This window comes from Arachis hypogaea, chromosome 11 (assembly GCF_003086295.3).
Source record: "Arachis hypogaea cultivar Tifrunner chromosome 11, arahy.Tifrunner.gnm2.J5K5, whole genome shotgun sequence".
NCBI classification, from domain to species: Eukaryota; Viridiplantae; Streptophyta; class Magnoliopsida; order Fabales; family Fabaceae; genus Arachis; species Arachis hypogaea.
Window position 1 is genome coordinate 34,667,145 of NC_092046.1, and position 13,813 is coordinate 34,680,957.

A 13,813-nucleotide genomic window follows, 5' to 3' on the forward strand; every position below is an offset into this window, starting at 1 on the left:
ACTATTATGTGAAAAGCCATCTGATAACACCATTAAATTAAACTTCACATGCCATTGTTTAGACACTAGTTCTAAGTCGTACAAAGACTTAACTAATTTACAAATTTTCTATTCATTGTAGCAAGTAGCTTTTCGGTTGCTCCATATAAATTGTTTTATTAAAATTTCCATTTAAAAAAATTATTTTAACATCTGGTTAATGTATGTGAAACTTGGGAATGGATGCTAATGTTATAAGAGTCTTAATAGAATTCATTCTTTTCTTAGGTGTGTATGTATCAAAATAGTCTAGATCTTCTTTTTATCTAAACTCCTTGACCACTAACCTTGCTTTAAAGATTTGTAACGAGCCATCAGTGCTATACTTTCTTCTGAATACCCACTTACATCTTATATCCTTTGATCTTGGGAGAAACTCAACTAGACTGAAGTATTATTTAATAATATTGAGTCTATTTTATTATTTGTTGCTTCTTTTTAAACAGTAAAATTTTTAAAAGCCATGACCTCTTTGAATGTTTGAAGATCACCTTTTATGCTAATTACAATAGGAATCTTATTTGTTACAAAATATCTAGTTTTTTCTACAAAAGAAGTGACAGTGTGAGAAGAAATAAAATTTGGATCCAACTCTTTTTTTTTCTTCCCAAAACTTTTTCTTGCTATGATAAATTCTGACACTTAGATATTTATTATTTTAATTATTTATTTCATGTGAGACATTAGTATCCTTTTAGGGTTATAGTGAATTAGAAGTTGAATCATTAATAAATCTATTTTTAATAAATTCTATATTTCATAATTCAACAACTACAGTAAACACTTAGTCTAATATTATATATATTTAAAAATTTTGAATATATCCTATTAAGGTATTTTTTTTTGTTCTTGACCCTAATTTAGTTCTCTTTTAATCAGGAACTTGATAAAAAACTAAACACTCCATACTTTTAAATAATTCAAATTAAGTTTTTTTTTCTTTCCATATTTCATAAGAAGAAAATCTTTCTATGTCTTGACAATATTCTATTATGAATATGACTTGCATCAATAATACCTCACCCCATAAATTATAAGGCAATTTTACATTTAGTAACATCGAATTAAATATATCTACTAAAGTACAACTTTTTCTTTTTGCCAAACTTTTTTTTAGCGAAGTATATGGAGTGAAAATTCATACACAATACCATATAATTCACAAAAGTTACTAAATTCATTAGAAAAATATGTTTCACCTCTATTACTACGAAAAATTTTTATTTTCTTATCATGCATATTCTCTACTTCTATTTTATTTTTTTAAATATTTTAAATATTTTATTTTTATTTCTAAATAAATACACATATGTAAATCTAGAACAATCATCAATAAAAATTATAAAATATTTTTTCCTCCTCTAGTAATATTTCTATTTAATTTACATATATCACTATGAATCAATTCTAGCAAATATGTATTTCTTTCAATTTTAGAAAAAAAATTCTTAGTAATTTTGAATTGTATGTATGTAAATATCACATTTCTTATTAAAATTCTTGTTATTAAGATCTATATAGTTATTTTTATACATATATTTAATTGATTTATAATTTAAGTCTGCTAATCTATTATGTCATAAATCACAAGAATTAATAACATAAAAGAAATATTCATTTTATTATCAAAATTAAGCTTGAACATGACTTCAGTACAATGTCCTTTTTCTATAAATACATCATTCTTAAAAAAGACAATTTTATCGTATTTCATTATATCTTTAAATCCATTTTTACATAAGAGACTAACAGAAATTAAATTTCTTCCTCAACTCTAGAACATCAAGTAGATTTATCAAACTTAATTTCTTTTCAGATGTAAAGTTTGATTCTATAATTTCTTGACAACAAACTTTGGCTGAATTATCATTGCCCATAAAAACCTCTTCATTGTTCACTTTTTCATATATTTTGAATTGGTTGCGATCATTACAAACATGAACAATAGCCTCAAAGTCTAACCACCATTCAAGTGATTTCTCTTGTGTTGTCAAGTTGAGTCCTGTAGCTATGTCAATATGCATATTTTGTACATTTTTTGTAACCATAGCAACTAAATCTTTCTCTTTCACTAAGTTGGTATTTCGTACTTCTTTCTTCTAAGAGTCTACATTCTTTTATGTAATGCCCTTTCTTATGTAAATAATAATACTCTTTTTGTCTCTTCTTGTCTTTCTTAAGATCCTTTGAGAAATTTATTTTCTTTCTATTTGTTTTATCTTCACCAATATAATTCACTTTAGAACTTTGAAAGATATACAACATTAGATTTTTGAGTTTCTTCCTCTATACGTATATGTTTTAATAACTTCTCAATTGTGAATTTCTCACTAAGATATAAAAGTTTCATCCTATAATCATTTTAAGATGAAGATAATTTTAAAATAATTATTCTAACTTGTAATGACTCAAGGATCACCACTTATAAATCATAGAAATCTACTTACAAGAATTTGTAGTTCATGAATTTGATCTATAATAGATATAGTATCAACCATGATGAATTCAAAATACTTTAATATAATGAACTTATTTGTTCCTTATTGCTCAATGTTGTACTTTTCTTCCAAAGACTTCCAAATCTCTAATGTGATTGAATTGACATGTAGATATTAGAGTCGGTCGGATAAAGTGGGGAGAATATACACTCGTTATGCAAAAGTATCCACATCATGTTTCTTCTTGAATTGAGAAATTTTTTGCTTCTCTTCTGATGTAGCATTTTTAGCGGCATTGGCAATCGGTATAGTCTTTGGTTTAAGCACATATGTATGGTTGAGAATCAAAAGAAAAAACATCATCTTGTCTTTCTAACGGTTAAAAGTTGTTCTATCAAAGCTTCAATTTGACAAATTCTTTATTTATGACCTTGAATGCGGTGTTTTGATCTTGATCCATCTTTAACTAATATTTATTTAATTGTTGAAAAAATTATGAGTAGAAGATGACAAAAACTTATATTTGTTGTGATTTCAAGGCACGATTAGATCACTTTCTTTAAAGAGATATTTATTCATACACTTAGTTGCTATAGGGTTAATGACAATACTCTTCCAAAATGCAATTAAAAATCTATGAATTTCTTACTTAAAAATAATAATAAATTTTCTATCTCTTGAACAAAAAATATTTCAAAACTCTTGGTAATTGAAATGTACACTTGGTTTATAACATCCTACCACGCAGAGCTTTACACTTAAGTCGTAAATTAAATGTGGCGAGGTATCACGACCTCTAAAAGAAAAAGACACACACCTATATAACTATATTTGAAGGAAATTATAAATAGGATCCTTGAATAAGAAGATATACAAAGTAGAACGGAAAAACGCATCACACTCGCATAACTACGCATATAACAGATAAATACGGTCGAAAAGAAAGGATAAAGCATATATAAAGATCAGAGTTCCAAAAGATACAAATATCCAAGCTCCAAACTCAACCTGTGAAGCTAAGGCCAGTCAGAGTTTATATATATATATATAGAAACAAAATGCTAAACCTAGAATATAGTTCTTCGCTTCTAGAAGGTCTCCAGTATCCTCAATGAGGTGCCTCTTGATCTGCATCTGAAAAACAGCAAAAAATTGTATAGAATGAGATCTAGGGGCTCTCAATATGGTAAAGGTATCCGCACAGTTAATATATAAGATTCCAGAGAAGTCAGAGGCATTCCTAAAATTCTGACACTCAAAAATTTAACTTAAATTCAATACTAAACCATACAGTTTGGTACGCTAACTACGGGATGCCTAGATCTAACTTAATTTTCCACCTTCAATTCATCAATACCCTCCTAAACACTAGTGGAACAACCCTCATCACGCCTCCACCATATGAAGGGTCTCTTAGGTGCAAACACATACAAATCAAACAAAGAAAACACAGATAGAGGTACAATTACAGCAAGTAGAGCAAGTAGCAGATAAACAGAGTTAAGTAGTTAAGCAAACCAAAACAATGTACACTCAAGCAAAACATACAAATGCATATGAAGTATGCCTATCCTATGGTCGATGAGTCTCATCTGTCAGTTATCTAGCCAAACCCGACATGTCTAGTAGCGAACCCTGGACAGAACACCACAACACGAAGCAAGTGGGACCAAACCGCAACCCTTGCATCTTACCCAAGCGGTGTTACAATTCTCAACTCGAAGCAAGCAAAACAAAACTCAACCCTTGCATCTTACCTGGTGTCTCGAACTTTTAGCCAAAGCAAGTGGACAACGCCACTACATCTTACCCGAAATCTCAAATTATGCCCGGAGCAGGTGGACAACGCTACTGCCTCTTATCCGGTGATATGTCTCAAATAATTTCAAAAGCTCACACCAAATATATTTTTATTCATCATTCCTCAATGCCATTATCATCATCAATCCCATCCTCATTCAATTGCAATTCCTTTTTATTATCAGCATCTTTATCAATCACCTCTCATTCAACTTCACCAACACCTCATTAATTCGTTATCACTTTGCAAATCCTTCTCAACATTTTCTCAACTTAATTAACATATTCGCCCTCATTCTAAAACTTACAAACTCGCTAACAAACTCTAAACAAGTTTTAAAGAGGTTTGGGAGGTTAGAGAACAGGTTTAAAACATAAAGCAATATTTTTAGAAAACATGGGTTCCGTGTACACATGTCATGTGTCATGTATGTAAAAGTGTAAATTTTCCATCTCGCATACACGATCCTTGTCCGCATACGTGAGCCCCTTAGCAAGGAATCATCCCAGCGTCGTGTGGTCCTACCTGCGTACGCGGACCAGTAATTTTGTCCATTTCACGTACGCACTCATATGTCCAAGTACGTGGACGTCTAAGCAAAGCCTAGGGTCTGTTTCACGTGCATGTCTGTGTACGCATGCCTAGCAGAATTCGCAAAAAGCTGCTAAGTTCTAGAAAACCAGTTTTACATACCCAACTTCGAACGCGCATAACTTTTTTGTTAGAAATTGTTTTTAGTCCGTTCTTTGAACGTTATAAACTTCACGAACCCAACTTTCATTCAAAATAAGTTTTATAAAATTTGAGAATTCGAAAGCCAAGTTATGGCCCACCAAAGTTGGCAAAAAATTAGCTTTTACCAAAAATTCTCAAAACTCTAGTTTCTTCTAAGGATTAACCACCAAAAATGCCCCCAAATTATTCAAACGCTGACAAAAATACATCCGAATTTTACTATCGACAAAAATGCCTTTAAATAATTTAAAAACACAACAACAATATCCAGCAGTAAATATATATTTTCAAAAAATACTTTAGAGATTGAATTTTGATGCAATTTTTTACAAGCATGATTATAAAAATAATATATTATTATACATAAAAATTGGTGATTTTTTTATAAGTATATAATTTTTTATAATTATTTTTGTTAACAACCAATAATACTTTTAAAAAATTACAAAATAATATATACTTAACAAAAAATCACCAAATTTTAAGAATAATAATATCTCATTTTTTTAATTATGTTTGCAAAAAATTGCATCAAAATTCAATCTCTAATTTATATTTTGAGAAATACATATTTAATGTTAGTTTTTTTGTAAAATTTATCTAACATTAAATATGTATTTCTCAAAAAATATATTAGAGATTGAATTTTGATACAATTTTTTGCAAGCATGATTAAGAAAATGAGATATTAGTATCCTTAAAATTTGGTGATTTTTTGTTGTGTATATATTTTTTTTTGTAATTTTTTTGTTAACAACTAATAATACTTTTAAAAAATTACCAAAAAAATTACAAAAAAAAATATATACTTAGAAAAAAATTATCAAATTTTAAGAATAATAATATCTCATTTTTTAATTATTCTTATAAAAAATCACATCAAAATTCAATCTCTAAGGCATTTTTTGAAAATATATATTTACCGTTGGGTATTGTTGTTATGTTTTTAAATTACTTAAAGGTATTTTTGTCGATAGTAAAATTCGAGTGCATTTCTGTCAGCGTTTGAATAATTCGGGGGTGTTTTTGGTGGTTAACCCTTCTTCTAAAATCCTAATTCCAAACCAATAATTTTTACAACCAAAATAGTCCTTAGTGTGCCTCACCAGGTTCATGCTCTTCCCTTTCATACCACAACATGCCAACATACAATTTCATTTAATCCATTCATTTCAATTTCACAAACCCACCTTCACAACAACAATCATCATTATTCTATACTCATCAATAATGTAATCCAACACATTCAAACTCATTCCCCCTTCGTATACAAATCATATACCATTTACACAATTTATCAATCATTCATTCAGTTCATTCATATCTTAAAGTCTTCTAGCCTAAATTTTCACGTGACATTAAATATTAACTAGGAGAAACCAAAACCATACCTTGGCCAATTCCTCCCTAAGCCCAAAACACCTAAAAAACTCTCCTTTCACAAGCTCCAAGCTTCCAAATGCCAATTCCACAAGCTCAACCACCAGAATTTCGTTTCAAACCCCCAATTGAACTCCAATTCAATAAGAAACACAATCTATAATTCACACAATTTCACTGATGAGCGGATAATTTATACGCTTTTTGGCATTGTTTTTAGTATGTTTTTAGTAGGATCTAATCACTTTTAGGGATGTTTTCATTAGTTTTTATGTTAAATTCACATTTCTGGACTTTACTATGAGTTTTTGTGTTTTTCTGTGATTTTAGGTATTTTCTGGCTGAAATTGAGGGACTTGAGCAGAAATCAGATTCAGAGGTTGAAAAAGGACTGCTGATGCTGTTGGATTCTGACCTCCCTGCACTCAAAGTGGATTTTCTGGAGCTACAGAACTCGAAATGGCGTGCTTCCAATTGCGTTGGAAAGTAGACATCCAGGGCTTTCCAGCAATGTATAATAGTCCATACTTTGGCCAAAAATAGACGACGTAAACTGGCGTTCAACGCCAGCTTTCTACCCAAATCTGGCGTCCAGCGCCAGAAAAGGATCCAAAACCAGAGTTGAACGCCCAAACTGGCACAGAAACTGGCGTTCAACTCCACAAATGGCCTCTGCACGTGCAACACTCAGGCTCAGCCCAAACACACACCAAGTGCGCCCAGGAAGTGGATTTATGCATCAATTACTTACTCATGTAAACCCTAGTGACTAGTTTATTATAAATAGGACCTTTTACTAGTCTTTTTGACCATCTTTTGATCATCTTAGGATCTTAGGATCATCTTTGAACGCATTGTTCTTAGATCAAGGGGGCTGGCCATCTCGGCCATGCCTGGACCTTCACTTATGTATTTTCATACGGTAGAGTTTCTACACTCCCTTATGAACGCGTGCCTGACAAACACTTCTGTTCTACATGAAATAAGCTAGAATGAGTATCTCTTAGATCTCCTAACCAGAATCTTCGTGGCGTAAGCTAGAATGATGGCGGCATTTAAGAGAATCAGGAAAGTCTAAACCTTGTCTGTGGTATTCCGAGTAGGATTCAATGATTGAATGACTGTGACGAGCTCCTAACTCGCGATTGCAGGGCGTTAGTGACAGACGCAAAAGGATAGTAAATCCTATTGCAGCATGATCGAGAACCGACAGATGATTAGCCGTGCCGTGACAGGGTGCGTGAGCATATTATTCACTGAGAGGATAAGATGAAGCCATTGACAAGGGTGATGCCTCCAGACGATTAGCCATGCCGTGACAGGGCATTGAATCATTTTCCCGAGAGATGACCGAAAGTAGCCATTGACAGTGGTGATGTATCACATAAAGCCAGCCATGGAAAGGAGTAAGACTGACTGGATGAAGATAGCAGGAAAGCAGAGGTTCAGAGGAACGAAAGCATCTCCATTCACTTATCTGAAATTCCTATCAATGAATTACATAAGTGTCTCTATCCCTATTTTATTAATTAATATTCGAAAACACCGTTATCACTTTATATCTGCCTGACTGAGATTTACAAGGTGACCATAGCTTGCTTCATACCAACAATCTCCGTGGGATTCGACCCTTACTCACGTAAGGTATTACTTGGACGACCCAGTGCACTTGCTGGTTAGTTGTATCGAAGTTGTGACAATTATGAATTAAGATCAGAGCACCAAGCTTTGGAGCCATTACCAGGATTTGTTTGAGCCTGGACATCACAATTTCGTGCACCAAGTTTTTGGCGCCGTTGCCGGGGATTGTTTGAGTTTGGACAACTGACGGTTCATCTTGTTGCTCAGATTGGGTAACTTTCTTTTCGTTTTCTTTTCAAAAATCTTTCAAAAAAAAAATCTTTCAAAATTTCTCTTTTGTTTTCGAAAAAAAATAAATAAATAAATAAATAAATAATAAAAATGTTTTCAAAAATTTATTCAAAATTTTTAAGAATGAATTCTAGTGTTTCATGAAGCATGTTGAAGCCTGGCTGGCTGTAAAGCCATGTCTAAATTCATTTGGACTGAGGCTTGCAATTTGTTATCAAGAGCAATTTAGTTGTTGCTCATCCACCTGCTGCTGATCCATGATCACCTGCTGAAGCTTGGCTGGCCATTGGCCATGTCTAGTGTTCTGGACCGGAGCTTTCATTGAAAGCTTAGCTGGCTAGTGAGCCATGTCTAATTCCTGGACTGAAGCTTTAGACTAATATGGCAAGATTCCTGGAATTCATATTAAAAATTTTGGAATCCTTATTTTCCTTTTTCAAATAATTTTCGAAAAAAAAAATCCAAAAAAAATTAGAAAATCATAAAAATCAAAAATATTTCTCTGTTTCTTGTTTGAGTCTTGAGTCACATTATAAGTTTGGTGTCACTTGCATATGCATCTTGCATTTTTTCGAAAATATCATGCATTCATAGTGTTCTTCATGATCTTCAAGTTGTTCTTGGTAAGTCTTCTTGTTTGATCTTGATGATTTTTTGTTTTGTGTCTTTTCATGTTTATCATATGCATTCTTGAATTCTTATTGTCTAAGCATTAAAGAATTCTAAGTTTGGTGTCTTGCATGTTTTCTTTGTATTAAAAATTTTTCAAAAATATGTTCTTGATGTTCATCATGACATTCAAAGTGTTCTTGGTGTTCATCTTGACATTTATAGCATTCTTGCATGCATCACATGTTTTGATCTAAAAATTTCATGCATTGCATTTTGTTTGTGTTTTTCTCTCTCATTATAAAAAATTCAAAAATAAAAAAAAAATATCTTTCCCTTCTTCTCTCATCAAATTCGAAAATTTGGGTTGACTTTTTCAAAAAATTTTAAAATCAAATTGTTTCTTATGAGTCAAATCAAATTTTCAATTTGAAAATCTTATCTTTTTCAAAATCTTTTCAAAAATCAAATCTTTTTCAAAATTCTTAGTTATTTTCGAAAATTCCAAAAATATTTTTCAAAAATCTTTTTCTTATTTTTATACCAAATTTTCGAAAATAACATAATCAATTAATGTTTTGATTCAAAAATTTGAAGTTTGTTACTTGCTTGTTAAGAAAGATTCAATCTTTAAGTTCTAGAATCATATCTTGTGATTTCTTATGAATCAAGTCATTAATTGTGATTTTAAAAATCAAATCTTTTCAAAATTAGTTTCTAAAATATCTTCTTATCTTATCTTTTTCAAAAATATCTTTTCAAAATATCTCTCCTAACCTCCTAACTTCCTATCTTTTCAAAATTTGTTTCAACTAACTAACTAACTTTTTGTTTGTTTCTTAACTTTTTCAAAACTACCTAACTAACTCTCTCTCTCTAATTTTCGAAAATATCTACCCCTTTTTCAAAAATTTCTTTTTAATTAAATAATTATTTTTATTTTTATTTTTGATTTCAAAAAATTTTCGAAAATTACTAACATTTTTCAAAAAAAAAAAACCATTTTCGAAAATCACTAACTCTTTTTCAAAATAATTTTCGAAAATTATCCCTCCCCCATCTCATTCTATTTATTCATTCATATCCTAACATCTCATCTCACCTCTCTTCCATCCTCACAGTTGTGTTTCTTCCATTATATTACATTCTTTGTCTCCCCCTCTTCTTCCACTTACATAAGGGAACCTCTATACTGTGGTAAAGAGAATCTCTATTATTATTATTATTTTTCTGTGCCCTCTTCTTTGTCATATGAGCAGGAGCAAGGATAAGAACATTCTTGTGGAAGCAGATCCAGAACCTGAAAGGACTCTGAAGAGAAAATTAAGAGAAGCTAAATTACAACAATCCAGAGATAACCTTTCAGAAATTTTCGAACAGGAAAAGGAGATGGCAGCCGAAAATAATAATAATGTAAGGAAGATGCTTGGTGACTTTACTGCACCTAATTCCAATTTACATGGAAGAAGCATCTCCATTCCTGCCATTGGAGCAAACAATTTTGAGCTGAAACCTCAATTAGTTTCTCTGATGCAGCAGAACTGCAAGTTTCATGGACTTCCATCTGAAGATCCTTTTCAGTTCTTAACTGAATTCTTGCAGATATGTGATACTGTTAAGACTAATGGAGTAGATCCTGAAGTCTACAGGCTCATGCTTTTCCCTTTTGCTGTAAGAGACAGAGCTAGATTATGGTTGGATTCTCAACCCAAAGACAGCCTGAACTCTTGGGATAAGCTGGTCACGGCTTTCTTAGCCAAGTACTTTCCTCCTCAAAAGCTGAGCAAGCTTAGAGCTGATGTTCAAACCTTCAGACAGAAAGAAGGTGAATCCCTCTATGAAGCTTGGGAAAGATACAAACAGTTGACCAAAAAGTGTCCTTCTGACATGCTTTCAGAATGGACCATCCTGGATATATTCTATGATGGTTTATCTGAGCTATCAAAGATGTCACTGGACACTTCTGCAGGTGGATCCATTCACCTAAAGAAAACGCCTGCAGAAGCCCAAGAACTCATTGACATGGTTGCTAATAACCAGTTCATGTACACTTCTGAAAGGAATCCTGTGAGCAATGGGACGCCTATGAAGAAGGGAGTTCTTGAGGTTGATACTCTGAATGCCATATTGGCTCAGAATAAAATATTGACTCAGCAAGTCAATATGATCTCTCAGAGTCTGCATGGAATGCAAGCTGCATCCAACAGTACTCAAGAGGCTTCTCCTGAAGAAGAAGCCTATGATCCTGAGAACCCTGCAATAGCAGAGGTAAATTACTTAGGTGAACCTTATGGAAACACCTATAACTCAACATGGAGAAATCATCCAAATTTCTCATGGAAGGATCAAAAGCCTCAACAAGGCTTTAATAATGGCGGAAGAAACAGGTTTAGCAATGGCAAACCTTTTCCATCATCAACTCAGCAACAGACAGAGAACTCTGAACAAAATGCTTCTAATTTAGCAAATCTAGTCTCTGATCTATCTAAGGCCACTGTAAGTTTCATGAATGAAACAAGGTCTTCCATTAGAAATCTGGAAGCACAAGTGGGCCAGCTGAGTAAAAGGATCACTGAAATCCCTCCTAGTACTCTCCCAAGCAATACAGAAGAGAATCCAAAAGGAGAGTGCAAGGCCATTGACATAAGCGCCATGGCCGAACCTGTGAGGAGAGGAGAGGACGTGAATCCCAAGGAGGAAGACCTCCTGGGACGTGCAGTGATCAATAAGGAGCTTCCCTCTGAGGAACCAAAGGAATCTGAGACTCATCTAGAGACCATAGAGATTCCATTAACTCTCCTTATGCCCTTCATGAGCTCTGATGAGTATTCCTCTTCTGAAGAGAATGAGGATGTTATTAAAGAGCAAACTGCCAAGTTTCTTGGTGCAATCATGAAGCTGAATGCCAAATTGTTTGGCATTGATGCTTGGGAAGTTGAACCTCCCTTGTTCATCAATGAACTAAGTGATCTGGATCAACTGACATTGCCTCAGAAGAGACAGGATCCTGGAAAGTTCATAATACCCTGTACCATAGGCACCATGATCTTTAAGGCTCTGTGTGACCTTGGTTCAGGAATAAACCTCATGCCCCTCTCTGTAATAGAGAAACTGGGAATCTATGGGGTGCAAGCTGCTAAAATCTCACTAGAGATGGCAGACAGCTCAAGAAGACAGGCTTATGGACAAGTAGAAGATGTATTAGTAAAGGTTGAGGGCCTTTACATACCTACTGATTTCATAGTCCTGGATACTGGAAAGGAAGAGGATGAATCCATCATCCTAGGAAGACCTTTCCTGGCCACAGCAAGAGCTGTGATTGATGTTGACAGAGGTGAAATAGTCCTTCAATGGAATGAGAACTCCCTTGTATTCAAAACTCAACGATCTCCCTCTGCAACCATGGAGAGGAAGCTTGAAAAGCTTCTCTCAAAGCAGAGTCAACCAGAGCCCCCACAGTCAAACTCTAAGTTTGGTGTTGGGAGGCCACAACCAAACTCTAAGTTTGGTGTTGAACTCCCATATCCAAACTCTAAGTTTGGTGTTGGAGAGTCTCAACAAAGCTCTGCACATCTGTAAGGCTCCATGAGAGCCCACTGTCAAGCTATTGACATTAAAGAAGCACTTGTTGGGAGGCAACCCAATGTTTATCTAACTTTTATTTTCATTGTTTTTCATGTTTTCTTAGGTTCATGATCATGTGGAGTCACAAAATAAATACAAAAATTGAAAACGGAATCAAAAAGAGCAGAAGAAAAATCACACCCTGGAGGAGCATCTGTCTGGCGTTCAAACGCCAGAACAGAGCATAGTTCTGGCGCTGAACGCCCAGAATAGGAGCATCCTGGCGCTGAACGCCCAGAACAAGCATGGTTCTGGCGTTCAACGCCAGAAATGGCAGCAAAGGGGCGTTGAACGCCCAAAAAGGGCACCAACCTGGCGCTGAACGCCCAGAGTTGTGTGCAAGGGCATTTTACATGCCTAAATTGGTGCAGGGATGTAAATTCCTTGACACCTCAGGATCTGTGGACCCCACAGGATCATCTTAGGATCTGTGGACCCCACAGGATCCCCACCAACCTCATCATCTCTCTTTCCATTCATGATCATCCCTTCTTTTTTTCCATTTACCACTCACATCCATACACCCACTACCTTCAAAAATTCAACATCTCTCTCCCACCCAATCCCACCCATATGGCCGAATACACACTCCCATCCATCTCCTCCATATCTTCTTCTTATTCTTCTATTCTTTCTTCTTTTGCTCGAGGGCGAGCAACATTCTAAGTTTGGTGTGGTAAAAGCATAGCTTTTTTGTTTTTTTCCATAACCATTGATGGCACCTAAGGCCAAAGAAACCTCTAGAAAGAGGAAAGGGAAGACAAAAGCTTCCATCAAGGGTCTATAGCTCAGTGGTAGAACATTTGACTGCAATTCAAGAGATCCCTGAGATACCTCAGGGGATACATTTTCTTCCACACAATTATTGGAAGCAACTAAGGGTGGAACATCAAGAGCACTCCATCATCCTTCATGAAATCAGAGAAGATCTAAAAGCAATGAAGGAGGAGCAGCAAAGACAAGGAAGAGACATAGAAGAGCTCAAGGACATCACTAAGGTGGACTCATTCCTTGTTCTTACTTTCTCTGTTTTTCGTTTTCTATGTTATGTGCTTATCTAGGTTTGTGTCTTCATTACATGATCATTAGTAGTTAGTAACTTTGTCTTAAAGTTATGAATGTCCTATGAATCCATCACCTCTCTTAAATGAAAAATGTTTTAATTCAAAAGAACAAGAAGTACATGAGTTTCGAATTTATCCTTGAACTTAGTTTAATTATATTGATGTGGTGACAATGCTTCTTGTTTTCTGAATGTATGCTTGAACAGTGCATATATCTTTTGAAGTTGTTGTTTAAGAATGTTAAATATGTT

General features: G+C 34.0%; 1 non-coding gene across 1 annotated transcript; it reads right to left on the reverse strand.

Annotated features, from left to right (window-relative positions):
- Positions 1-10,659: 10,659 nt before the first annotated feature.
- On the reverse strand, positions 10,660-10,767 carry LOC112724547 (small nucleolar RNA R71). The gene has a single exon (XR_003163704.1). It is a non-coding gene; the product is annotated as a small nucleolar RNA R71 (small nucleolar RNA).
- Between the last annotated feature and the right edge of the window lie 3,046 nt (positions 10,768-13,813).